Genomic DNA, 14675 nt, shown 5'->3' with positions numbered 1-14675 from the left:
GGTTCATTTGCAAATCACATTCCTTGGGATGATCAGGACACAGAAATAGTTTCCTATCATATGAATTAAGTGCATTACTCTTCTCCAGGATCTATATTTGTAAGCAATGCAGCAGTCAATCTGTGAAAAAGTTTCATGTATGTGGGAAACAATGCATTTCCTGTGGGATACATTTGTTTAACAATCCCACTGAGTCATACCCTGTCTTGAAATCCTTCTTAGTCCATCTCAGCTAAACAGAATATGCTTTCTCAATGCTTTCTTTGTAATCCATAATGTAAATCAGCCTCCCCCACTTCCACAGATGTATACACTGTACCTTTGCCAGAAATGGGGCTTTTACTAAGCTGGATTTAATTCATGCACAAAAGACACATGCTCCCTTTTCAGAAATAGCTGATGTGTTGCAGCCGCAGCCTTTAAAAGTGGATTTCACTCTCCCCCCACAGAAAATTATGTGATCAAAGACATTATCCCAATCTTTGCTTTTAGTTGTTTTATTAAAAATGTAAACACATAACAGAGATTGAGATAAATTGCCCACAGTATACCAACAACATGGACATAACACATTGAGATAGAAAAGTCATATGAAAAAGATTAATGTTTTTGGTTCATTGCTAATAATTTTTTTTAAAAAATCTAGTTAACCTGTATTTGCATTAGAAAGGGGAAAGGTGTTACCGCACTAAGAGGAAAAAATGAAGAAAGGTGGCATCCTGTGAGTGAATTGTGTTTACGTCCACTTACACTACCATAACCTGATTTTGGGGTTATTGCAGAAGTCAGAATTCTTTACCAACTGTGCGATGACCAATTCCCCCAATCTAGCTTTTAAGCAACACATCTCCACCACCCCAGCAGAGCCACTTCCATTTCCATTTTATTGGAGATTGAGGGGACAGCATAGGCATGATCAGCTATTTTTCTCTATCTGGATGCTCTGGAAGTCCCTGCAGATGATGTCCTTGCAGAATATCCAGTTAGAGGAAAATACCCGGACATGCCTCTGCTGATCCCTCCAATGTCATGGAAATGGCCATTTTGGGAGGGGGGGGGTATCATAATTTAAAATAGGGGTGGGGGTAGCACCAGGAGATGTAACTATTGGAGATGTAGCTATGTGCTAGATGTACGTCTCCCAATGAAGGATTCCACTAGTTTCTCTCCATGCTGAGAATGGGAGAACAAGTTGGAATGTACAGTCTGTATGCTGCAAACAAATTTCTCAGAATGCTTGAAACATGTGGCTTCAAGCTGTTTGGATTAAGCTTAGAAACCTCTGTTTGTGTTCCCCCTAATATTCTTGTTCCAATAGTCCTGTTAGACTGATTTCTGACACTTGCTGTAGGCATCAGCAACAGAAGATGTCAAGCAGGGTGAGGAACATGTGGCATTCTAGGTGTTATTGGACTTCAGCTCCCATTATTCCTCACTACTGATTATGCTGGCTGTATGTGATGGGTGTTCCAATAGCATCTGGCAGTCCACAAGTTCCACACTTGTGATATAGTGCAAAGTAATAGTATACCCTCCAACTGTCCTTGCTTTGGCAGGCATAGTCCTGATTAATCTTCAGTCATCCCACTTTTTCACCTGTTTCTAAAACGTCTCCATTTTTCTCTCCTCCTCCCACTTTCCCTTTTTGTTATCAGCTTCCTTTAATTACTGAAAACTGCTTTCAAAGTGCAAAAGTAGTTTGTATTTAATTAACTCAGTGGGAAGAGAAGAAGAGATGGACTCATGCCCTTTCCAGTAGGCTCAGGCAAATTCAAATTGCTGCAACCTGTCCCATCTTGTGATTCTTCCTTCCATCTTGACCACTTTCAGATTTTGTTCTGCCACATGTGTCCCAATTTTCATCTGTAAAGTATTGAAGGATGTGCAACACTGAATAAGAGAGATGCAGAAGGCAGGAAGGCAGAGAAGAAGGGTAAAATTGTAACATTTCCAGAGAATTAACTGTTATCACCCTCTGGACTCAACATTTACTTCATTACATAATGCTTAACTGTACCCTATTTTCTTATATCTTTCCCCAGTAAATTCCATTTCCCATTTCTGCCTTTTGCCAACTTATTACCAGGCTGTTCCTGAGAGATTCTAGCTTTCTCATCCTTCAGGGTTCACCTCTTTCATAAGGAACTCTACTTAAATATATAAAGTTTTACACCACATTTCTTATATGTATCCAACAGAAATGGATGCATATGGACATGCACAGCCAGCCATTTCACAACTTGCAGCTGTTCTGAATCGTTCATCACAGATGGCAGGATAATTAACAAATACACATTTCTGAGGCTTGAGCATCCACGGATTTTGGTTAAAAAAAACCCCAAATACAAATTTCCTTGGTTTTTAAAAACATAGTGGGGGAAATCTGTTGCAGGTACTTGAACACAGCAGAGAGAGAAAGCCATCAGCAATGTGTCTGTTGCAAATAGGGAGGAATCAAGTTAAGATTTATTATTAGGATGGGAGTGCTACCATAACTACAGATGGAAAGTGATTTCCCACCAATGGAGGGGGGGGGGATTTTATACCTGCTGAGACTCAGCGGGAAACACAGTGTATCCTACCTTCAAAATCCACACATGTGTGAAGCTTATGATGCATTTCAAAGAGATAAAAACACAAAGCACCAAACCATACATGCATTTTGAAAATATGAATGGCTAAATATACATATGTTGCATCTTTTACCCAAGTCTATGCATGTGCTAAAGGTTCAGAAAAGATTCCAACCCCTTACAATTCTTTAGTATGTCCCTTCCCCATTACAACAGCAGGATAACTAAAGGTTGCGAGAAAGGTTAACTAATGGGCATGGTCTAATCTTGTCTATGTGCTATTAATGACAACGGCTCAACCCGCCTCTGAACAAATCTTGCCAAGAAAACCCTGCCTTAGGGTTGCCATAAGTCCAAAATGACATGAAGGCAGACAACAACAGACAATGAAGTGAAAGGCACAAATACAGGAAAGGCAGTATTCCTTGACAATACTGCACAAATGTTTCCCTCAACACAATTTTAAAATCTTCAAAGATATTGGCTGGCTTTGATTTCCATAAACATTAATGCAGTTGTGATCTTTCTTTGATAATTAGGGAAATACTCAAGGGGAGTGAGCTTAGAATTCCCTTCCACAAACTGTGAAGCAGAAAACCTGGGAGCAAAAGTTACCTCTATAGCCTGTGCAGATTAAAATAATAATAATAACAAGCAACATAGCTTTACATTTCACCTTTCAGAGTAATTGAATGCATTTCTGCTGAATCACTTCAAATGCTGCCTACTGACTTTGTATTTCACAGATTGATGTAATGTAATAAAGATCACTGACATGTGAAGTTAATTGTAGATTTTTTAAAAATCTACAAATGACTATGAGGAATAAACACATCACATCTATTAGACCTTATGTTAAACACAAATACCAACTATCAGGTTGTTATAATTCTTCATAATGTAGTGTAGGTGGGCTAGTTGTTTTTCCCCACTCAGGATTTCTATATCTTTGTGTCAGACCAAGAAAACCTGGAGACTTTTTACACTATACATTTATACCACCATGATTCCAGTTTAACTGCCATGACAGCATTCTATGGTATCCTGGGATTTGCAGTTTAAGGAGGGGAACCTGAAATTCTCAGCCTAGTTGCCTCTGACCAAATTACAAACCTCACAATTCAATAAACTGTAGCCATGGCAGTTAAAGTGGGTTCTAAGGTCTGACTCTATGGCTCTTTCATACTACACACTTACAGTCCTAGGTGGGTATTGTGAGAAGGAGCCCCTAGCTTTGGGAATACCCCTGATTCAGCCTTCCCCATCTGCTCTTTCCAGATATTTGGCTGCACAGTTCTCATCATCCCTGACCACTGTCCATGATGGTTAAAGCTGATATGAATGGTAATTAAGCCACTCTGGGGCACTAGGCTAAGGAAAGCTGCTCAGTGTGTATAAAAATGAGGGCAATGAGATCTTTGATGATATGATGATGACAATGATGATGATTAATTATTAATATATTGGCACCAACGTACAATATATTTAGCAATGCACAGAACAAAACAATAAAAATCCTTAAATTTTACAAGTCTGCTATTATTTCACAGTAGCTGCCTCTTTTTTACTTCTAGGAAGTTTGATTTTTCGACTTGAAACTGGACAATGTACATGGCCATATAAATTGCTCAATCCAGTTTTGAAGTATGTACCATGATTTTGTTACAAATGCCTCTTTTTTTCTTTTTCTTTTAGTGATCGCTCCCCCCGCCCCCTAAATTTCAGCTTTCTAACTTGAAACAGGGAGCTTCAGTTTGGACTATAACAACTCTGGCAAGTTTAGAGGCATCCACCATGATTTCCTCATGAATTACAGTTACCTGCTTTTCTGCTTCTAGCATCCCCTTACTTTAGAATTTTGATTTCCAAGTCAGCACTTCACGTTCAATGATGGCTGGGGGGAAAAACCCACATTTTGAGATGTGTGGTATAATAAGCTATGGCTGCCATAAACCGAGACACTTGGAAAGTCATTATTACTATTTTTGTATAGATGGATTTTTCAAAGACTGTCCATTAGTTTTTGGTTATGTGTTTTTTAGATTTTTCAAAGACTATCCATTAGTTTTTGGTTATGTGTTTGTGTCTGAAAAGGAGGGAGGGGGAGGTCCATTGCTACATTAATTAACAATTCCATTAGCGGTATCTAAAAATTTGAATGTAGGAGTTTGAAAGGACTTTGGGGCTATTTAATGAATATTCCCTAATTGTTATGTGTTATGGTCTGACTTGGCCTGCAGAGAAATATGATAGCTGTGGGTTGTACTATTTAAGTTTTCCACAGGCTGAGATTCAGCCCACTGCTAATACTCATCTCCTTTTAACTATTTTCCCTTTCCTTTTTTGTTTGCAGCAAGAACAGAGTAAAAATGTAAGGTTGATGTCAAAGGCTCACATTGCTTCAAGAGTGTTTCTTTCTCTTCCTCAAGATGAGCATCCATTTCCAGCATGTGTTTATGTAATATGCTGCTATTTCTGAAAGCAAAACATAAGCAAGCTGTAGGCACAGTAGTGAGATTTATTTCTTTGCAGCTAGCTACTGCTACCATCTTAGGTTCGGGAGCTGCTTCTGTCTTGCAGCTATGAAACTCCCAGCTTGAAATGAAAAACACTTATTGTTTTATTTATTTAGGAGGGGGAAAAGTTTTCTACCAACTGTTATATATGAATACCAAGCCTTAAAGATGGCTGTTGTTTATTAGGAATGTGCATTCATTTTGTCACAGATGACACAAGTAACTGAATACAGCCAGTTTGTTTCATTATTAAAATTGTTCTTAAGAGTCACCAGCATATTTAGCAAACTTGTCCCACTACAGAGGCAGCATGATGTGGTGGTTTCAGCACTGGACTACAACTCTGGAAACCAGAGTTTGAATCCCTGCTCAGCCATAAAAACCCATTGGGTGACATTATGGCAAGTCATACCATCTCAGCTTCAAAGATACCCCCCCCCCCATGAACAAATCTGGCCAAGAAAACACCATGATCACCTTAGGGAAATGACTTGAAGGCACGCAACAATAACAACAACAACAACACAATTAGGTGATGAAACAACCCATTATTAAGATTACCTTTGTGTATCTGAGATGTGATTTCCAAATGATATATGTCAACAGGAAGAGCCAATGATCTCGTCTTTATGTGTAACAAATGCTAATTAAAATGAAAGATGTGTGGTAGACTATACAGATCCACAAAGTTCTACAGCAACTTGCCGGTACCAAACTGTCCTGGATTACTGGGGAAATCTGAAAAGCAAAATGCAAAGAAGCAATCCAGTTGTGATCATACTCCAAAGGTAGAGACAAGAAAGTAGTCAAGATCATGCATAAGGAATAGGACCCAAGATTCAGTTACAAAGATATTAGGAAGTCAGAGCCAAGAATAGGCAAGAATCACTAGGCAGCTAGTTATACAAAAATAGGACCTGTATTGTTCCAGCAATGAAAAGGCTAGAAGTGTAGAGTTACATAACGTAGTAGTCCAGAGTCCTATCTAAAACCAGAAGAAACCACAAGGCTTTCTGCTCTTGAGAAGGCCCCCATTTTAGAAGACTTCTCTTATACTTGAACATCCTAACATTTTAGGTGTGCATGTTGCCAATGAGAGTCATCTGTGGCTATACCTTCTGATGCCAATGCCCTCTTGAGTTGGGTGGTAATTAAGCCTCCTCCTTTATAAGCAAGGTAGGTTCCTCAACATAGCTCCTAGTATACCATTCCTGAAAGGCCTGGTATAGCAATTCCAAGAATGTGTGTGTGTATGTATGTATCTACAAGACTGCTGGAGTCATGGAAGCTCAGGGGGAAGCTCAGATTCTTCTCCTGAAAATGGGATGTCTAGCTATAGGCTAGTCATGATACACAGCAGCCATCTTGTGGTTTTCGTAAAAAAAGAAAAGAAAAGAAATAGCCACTAGGATAGCAAATACGCAATAATGGAGATTTACCTTGTAAATCTTCTATTTTATCACAAATTTATGTTAGCACAAGTATTCAGTATTCTAATAAATCTTCATTCAACACAAAACCTCTTTTGATCACAGAGGCAAGGGAAATCTATATGAGCAAGAGAGATATGAAAGTTTGGTTATTGGCTAAACGAACTCTTTCCCTTTCAAGGCTGATAGTTTGCAGGTTTCTCTGTTGGCCTGCCAGAAAATAAGGGCTGATGAGAGTTTTATTCAGACACATCTGAACAGCACTAGATTGGAGAAAAATTATCTGCATTCAGAATACTCCTTAAATGGCTGCAGGGAAGATATTCTCTTTAAAGTATAACCAGCATGTTCACTGCCTGCCAATGCAAACCTTTAGACATTTAAGAATATCCCGCACATAAACCAAATTATAGGCCTGTTACAGACTGCCAAAATAAAGCTGCTTCGGGTCTCTTTGGAGGTATGCTGGTTGATGCATGCATCCTAAGAATCCGGAAGCTGCACCAAAGCTGCACTCCAGTGCTTAGGAATGGAGTGTGGCTTTGGCACGACCTCCAGACTCTTAGGACCCATGCATCATTTAAATAGCATACCTCCAAAGAGACCTGAAGCAGCTTTATTTTGGCAGTCTGTAATTGTCTATAGACTCATTAGGAATATTTTTTTAAGGTCCACCAGATTTTGGTTAATTTAGTAAGGGATTCCTGGATATTGGCCTGTAGGGAATGTTTCTGAGCCTGGGACCAAAATATTTTTCTGCAAATTTCTCTCAGTAAGGTAGGAAGAGCTGCTTTTGTTTTCCAGTAATACCCCATGAAGGCATTGGATGGAAGAGGCTGACAATTGAGAGACTTGTTTATGAGAATAGGCAACTCTGTGCCCAGAGTGGTGCTTTTAATCCAAGAATTCACAGGTCATGGGAAGAGGAGAAGCCCTCTTGCAAAGGAAGAATTGCTAAGCAGGAATTTGCCAGAGGCTATAGCTCTGGTTCCTTCAAATTGAGAAGTTAGTCCAGAACACCAGGGTAAGTTAAACAAGTCAGCCTCTCTGTAGAGGCATTCCATGATACCCTTGATTATCTTTTCCTCCTGCCAACCTCCCAGAAAGCCATTCATCATGTAACTCTGGCTTCATTGTGTAGGGTGACAGCTGTGCTCTCATGGATCACTTCAGGCCATTTGGCTGCTAATGCTGGCTGCCAAAGCCATACAGCTGTAACCTTTGCTTATAATGCTCATAAAAGATGTGCCACTAAGGGGATTGAAAGGAAAACAAATATCCCTTTGTCCATATGGATGGCAGGGAAGTCAATTCAATTATTTGTCCAACAGCAATGGCTTTGACATCCCCTCCTCCCCAGCAATCCCCTCAATCACTTTTTTACTATATATTCCCAGTACAGTCTGTCCTCAGTATCCAGATTTTTTAAACCATGGTTTCACACATCCATGGCTTGAAAATATTCAAAAGATGTATAAATTCCACAAGCAAACTTTGTTTTTCCAATTTTATATAGGGGAGTGCCATTTTAATATACCAGTGGTTCCCAAACTTTGCTCCTCCAGATGTTTTGAAGTTCAAAGCCCAGAATTTCTGACTGTTGGCCAAGGTGGTTGGGGATTCTGGGAGTTGAAATCCAAAAGATCTGAAGGATCAAAGTTTGGGAATAACTGTACTATGCTATTGTATTTAAAGGTACTTGAGCATCCATGAATTTTGGTATCCACAGGAAGTCCTGGAAGCAAATCCTAGCAGATACCAAAAGGCCACTGTACCTTGATCCCACTGAAATAAGTAATGAAATGCTGCTGCATATAAGATATACAGGGCAGCAAAAGGGATTCACATGTTTTTCTTCCTCACTAGTTTCCTAACCTTTTCTTTACAGCAATAAAGGTTAGGATATTATTGTAGATAACTTTCTGTTTCTCTGATCCCCACACATTTCAGATGCCAAATTGTGTACAGAATCTTTTCTATAGAGTGGTTTTACATACATTGTATGTGTTTGTTACAGACAACTATGGTTGCTAATGGGAAAAATCAGTCCTTGTCTCAGGCATCACTTGTGGAATTAGAACCTTGACACAAGCAGCCTATGGGGGTGTTCTCACTTGCGATTTACAATGGTTTAAAATACACCGGTTTCAGTTAAACCGATTCAAAATACAACGGGTGTTATCCCGCATTCCAAATCGCTTTTTTTCTTCGTTCTCATTTACCAACTGATTCGCTTTAAGTGATCCGCTTTCGTTCCTATTCAAATAAAACGGTGTATATATAAACCGGTTTTAGCCTTATTTCGTTCCCACTCACCATTTTGGGGCTGTCAATCAAAGCAACGTCATCATAACGTCACTTTTAAATTTCGCTTTTTTTTATAAAAGAGCCAATGAGGAGGTACTTAAAGTGCCTATGAGTCCAGTAATTATTCGTGGGGAAGGATGGTTGAGGGAGAGAGAAAACTGCCTCACCAAAGCACTTCTGCTAGGCTGCTGCCTTGGAAGAAAGACCCCAGAGAGGCTGGGGGAGGCTGCAGGCAAAGCGAATTTGGGGAAAGCTCCTTCCAGAGGAACTATGGGATGGGTTTTGCAAGACATATCCCCACTTCATGGCTCTACAGACAGCCAGGGAGCCCTCCAGAGAGCCCAGAGATCAATGGGGGAGGCTGCAGGCAAAGCAAATTTGGGGAAAGCTCCTTCCAGAGGAACTATGGGATGGGTTTTGCAGGACATATCCCCGATTCATGGCTCTACAGACAGCCCAGGGAGGGAGCACTCTTCCCCAAAGATTCTCTTTCCAGGGTTGGAAAATGTGATCAAGGAGGAGAAGGCAGATTCCGTTTGGGAAAGAGAGATGAAAAGGCTCTATTTCCCCCCAGATTGCTGTGCATCCACCCTCTCCTCCGTTACAAATGGTGTTCAATGGCTCTCCTCACACCGGGGGAAGCTTTTAAGAGTCCTTTGACAGATGCAGGCACTTGAGAGGCCGGGACTTCAGGCGCTTAAAGTGCTGAAGAGATTAAGCGCCTGTAAAACATTAAAAAAATAAAAATAATAATCCTTATCTCTTATTGAAAGACCGCCATGGACAAAGGGGTGAGGGAAGCAAAGATGACGACGGCCACGACGGATGAGGACAAGAAAGGGCGACTCCCCCGAGCCAGCCCTCACGCTCCGCTCCTCCCATCCAGCTAACCCAATTTCAGAGGCTGATCGTTCCTATTTAAATACTCCGATTCCTATCGCGAATCAAGGGAAAATAGTACATTCGGCCCTTCTATTTTTTTAACCCGCTTTATAAGCCCCTACCGTGGATTAAAAACCCGATTTCTGATTCGGATCGTAGTGGAAACGATTGCGGGTTACTCTAGAACTGTTCTAGAGTTAAATTCAGTTTCAAATAGGAACGCTATACCTTGAATTCGATTTGTAACCCGGAGTATTAGCCAGTGAGAACAACCCCTATGAAACAAGAAACAAGGTTCTTACAGAGCTGTGGCTGCTTTAAAAGAATACAGACAAAAGATGCAAATAGCACGGCTTGGAGACACTTCAAGCAAAAAGCCTCCACTACAGGGAGCAAGTAGTTTCTTTGGGGAGTAGAAATTGCAATGTGAACTTGTATCATCCAATGATAAGTTATCATTCAAAATGCATTTGGTCTTACATACTGCTTGGATTCATAAAAGAATCTCTTCTTCCTTATTTCTCTTTGTGGAGCTGTGTTTTCAATGTGTTCTGTGTAAACTATAAATCTAAACCTGAAAAGTTAGTCCTAACTAAGGCACAGTGTTTTCTTCAATTCTGTACCTTTGATCAGATGGCTTTCTTACTGCTCAGGGTTTTCCCCGAACAGGGTATTTGGCTCACAGATGAGGAGGCTGTAGTGTTGACTTGCTTTAAACTTGAATAAGCCTGGTAAACATCTGGTAGATCTTAGAAAACACAGCGGGTGAGACAAGAAAGCTGACAAGAGTAACTGTCCTTCAGGGAATCTCAGCTTTCATATCTGCATAAGAACGAACAATGCTGAAGCTGTACTTCTTCAAAGCAAAGGATGAAGAAAGGAAAGAACAAGCCAATGAAGACATATCCACCACTTGTCATATTTGGAAATGAATCCAAGGGTGCCCTGGGGTAAGACCTTTAACAATACAGATAGTTCTGGAATCCTCTTACCCACATTGTGCAGAAATTGCTTGGCTCTATGCTACAGCAAGGTTTTGTTGAAATTCTTCCTTATCCCTATGGTAACAGCTGGAACAAAAAGTGGCTCTTAGGATGAGTGGAAAACATGTTATGAGAAAACCAGACATTCCAAAGGGAGGCAGAGGAAAAGGATCTCTACAGTTTACCAGCAGCAAAGGAGGCTGGAGTTATCGTTCAAAACATGTAGAAAGAGAGCCAAGTAGCACAAAGGCAGTGATAATGAAGAAAGGGGAAGGGAGGTTTAGACGGCAGTCCTTGTTCATTCTGTGGTAAGAAGAGGTAAAAATAGGAGGAATTATGAAGTGAGGGTCAAACTAGACTTTGATTAAGCAAGAAGCAGGCAGCAACGTAATTTTTCTTCAATTTTTTCTGGAATGTGTTCCAGAATGAAAGATGTGGAGAAGTGAAGTTTATCTATCTTCCCTCCTACCTGATCTCTGTTAATTTCTTTCTCCCTGCAGCTCAGCTAAAAGGCCATCTATAACTGGAAGGAAAGGAAAAAAAAAAAACATTGTTGTAGGTTGCATGCCAAGTGATGGTCTAATTTGGCCCTGGCAGGTTTCACCACAAATTCCAGAGAGACTAAATGGGGATTGTTAGGTATATTGTGCAAATCTGAAGCCTCAAACAGTCATAGTTTTTAATCAAATCTTTGAGAAAATTCTTAATGGCAGGGACAGTTTAATAGTGGAAGAAATTGTCCAGGGAATATGGAATCTCTTGTTCGAAGTCTTCAAGTAAAGGCTGTACAGTCATTTGTTGGGGATGTGTCCTTCTATGCAGCAGAAATTTGGAAGCTTATTGCTTGGGCAAATAAGCCAACTTACCACTTCCAGCTTCAATTCTGGATTCCAGATGCCTCTGGATGTTATCATAGCTAAATTATCACCAATCTAGGTGGGATGCTGCTGCCCAGATGCATCCCGGGTCAAAGCCATACTCAGCCAGCACTTTTTCGAAGTCGGGGAGCTTCCAACTTAAAAAATTGGCCGGTTGAGTAAGGCTTCGACCTGGGATGCATCCAGGTGGTGGCATCCCACCTAGATTGGTGGTGATTTAGCTAGGATAACATCCGGGGGCATCTCGGATCCAAAACTGAAGCCGGAAGAGGTAAACTAGCTGATTTGCCCAAGCGATAAGCTCCTTGGACTTGATGACTTGACATGCCTGGCTTAGGATCACTGATTCCTAGTTCCCAGCTTTACTTTGTCCTTGAGATCACACACTTGCCCTTGACTGTCACACAACAATCCTGCTATGGATAACCTGCTGTGCCTTTCTTTCAAGGCTTTATTTCTGCCTCTCCAGGCATTTTAGTAGAAGACTGTAATGAATTAGGGCATATGTTTGACTAATGTACTTTTAAAAATTATTTCCTTTTTGTTTTGTATTGTTACAATAACCTTATTATTTTGTTCAGGGTGTGCCTCTTTAAGAGCCAGCAGTGAGGGGGTTTGAATGTTGGGCTAGGGCTAATCTGAACTGCAAAAATATTGCAGTTTGACAGTGCTTTAGCTGCCACGGCTCAGTGCTATAGCACTCTGGGATTTGTAGCTTTGTGAGATATTTAGCCTTCTCTGTCAGAGAATAACACAATAAATGACAAATCCCAGAATTCCACAGCATTCAGCTATGACAGTTAAAGTGGTATCAATCTGCAGTGCAGATTAGACCTAGGACACTGGGAGACCAGGGTTCGAATGCCCTCTCAGTCATGGAAACCGACTGGGTGATCTTGGGCAAGTCCCACCCTCTCAATCTCAGACAAAGGCAAAGGTAAACCCTCTCTGAACACATTTTGCCAAGAAAAACCTATAATAAAACACCTTAGGATCACGATATGTCGGTAATTGCTTGAAAGATAATACTGCACTACACTGTTATAGAACTATTATTCAATTTATATTACTATGGCTGCTCCTGTGGAATCCTGGGATTTGGAAAAGGCATTTAGAATTCTCAGCCAGAGAGCTCTTAGGCCTCACCAAACTGTAAATCCCAGAATGCCACAGGACATAGCCAGAGCAGTAAAAGTGGAATGGCAATACTTTGACAGTGTAATACAGTATTCTCTGAAGGCATACAACAAAGACAAAAGTGTCTCCTTAAATAGAAAAGCCTGCTTAGCTATAGTGAAGACTGAAATATTCTCTCACAGAAGCCCAGTGTCTAAACAGCGGCAGCAAGTTGTGAAGGATAAGTACTTTTATGTGAAGCTCAGGGTTTTATTTCCTGCCTTGTTCCATTTCATGCTTCTTTTGCATTCTTTAAACTTCCAGTTCTCCTGCACTCCTATGAGTTTACTTTTTCTTATTTAGATTATCTAGTCCTGAATAAACTACCCCACCTCTGTCATTACTGCAACCATTCATTCTCGTCTAAAGACAAACACCATCTATCTAGCTATCTTTTCAAAAACTTTCTGATAACTTAAACAGGGTTTTCAGTTTGTGTCCATGGCATATCTCAGGATGAGATTGTGTCCAAGGCATCTCTCACAAGCAGATAGCCCTGCAGTTTCTTAGCAGGAGTATGTCTACGTACATAAAATGGCCAAGTAAGTTAAAGTTTGAAGGAAACAAATTGTAAGACTTGCCACTTGTTTTCCCTTAAAAATTAAAACCTTGCAATTTTTCTGGTCAGCTGGCACATTACTCCCATATAAAATAAAGGGAGTAGGGGGATTCAATAGCTTTGGAGCATCCAAGAGTGCTGGTTAATGGTCTTGCAGTCCATAAATGCTTTTCATTGTGCATGGCCAACAAAAGACAAAAGGCACATAGTGATTAGGTTGCCTCCTGGTTTTCATTTGTGCAGAAAGAAAGAAAGAAAGAAAGAAAGATGCAATAGGAAAGAACATTTCTTCTGGCCCAGAGAAAAGACAAAGTCCCAGGGTGCTAAAGAAGATGACTTTATCCTTGCAATTAAATCAATGCATTTCAGCCTTGCAGTATTTCATGGATTTTTTTTTCAGAGTACATCCATCTACTTTAACACATAAGTCCCTTAACTTTCATATAGTCAACTTTCCATTCTGCTGTGGAGTTCCTATGAGAAGGATGCCCTTAGTACTGGGGGAAAAAAACAGCAGTACAATGCTCTGCCTCCAACTTCTTAAAACTATCAGGTGCCAAGGCATAAGTTCTGGCAAAATTCTTTTTAGAATCCCTGCAGATGGTTTTAAAGTTGCACAAGAAATAATATTTTATAGACTTATTTAAGTTAATAGGCATTTTTAAAACAGAAGCATTTTACATGCATCTTGATGCAAGGTACTTTGTACATAATACTGATATTACAAATTGTAGCTTGTCTCCTGTTTTGTTTTGTTGTTGCTTATATATTGTCACTTCTTTTCAATTTTTTTATTAGCCATTAAATATTATTAGGCTGCAATGCAGTGGGTGAATTGGAAGAATAAAATCCTCTTTTTTCAATGCCCCAAGGCTTTCTCTTCTCTACATTTGTTCTACTGGGTGTTACCTCTTCTCTTTTCATTATGCTTTACATGAGAAATAAAAGAAAGGTAAGGGGGAGTACCTATCACTTAGAATATGAAGCAGGACGTACAATATGAAGCAGTCATCAGAAATGATCTGTTTATCTGTTTAAATGCCTGGTTGTTGTTACTGTTGAGGGAAGAGAGGATAGATGAGATGCAGTACCTGGACTAGAATTAAAGCAGTAGCACCTCAATCAAGTAGGCAAACTAAGTATCTCTAAAGGGAATAGGGGTCAAACAAGCTATATATGGTATAGGAGGCAGATATAGCAAGGTTCCTTCCCTACAACATTTTCCAAGCTTGAGTTGCACTTATGAACAATTTTGATGCAGTACATTAGTCTTTAAGACAGCAATCCTGTACATACTTACCCAGAAGTATATCAAACAGAGGACAGCCAGCTTGATATAGTGGTTTGAGCATTGGACTGTGATTCTGGAGA

This window comes from Sceloporus occidentalis, unplaced genomic scaffold, assembly GCF_023333645.1.
Source record: "Sceloporus occidentalis isolate IW3139 unplaced genomic scaffold, rSceOcc1.0.p SCAF_6, whole genome shotgun sequence".
Lineage (NCBI taxonomy): Eukaryota > Metazoa > Chordata > Lepidosauria > Squamata > Phrynosomatidae > Sceloporus > Sceloporus occidentalis.
The sequence above is the reverse complement of the archived record's forward strand: the minus strand, read 5'-3'. Positions refer to the sequence as shown.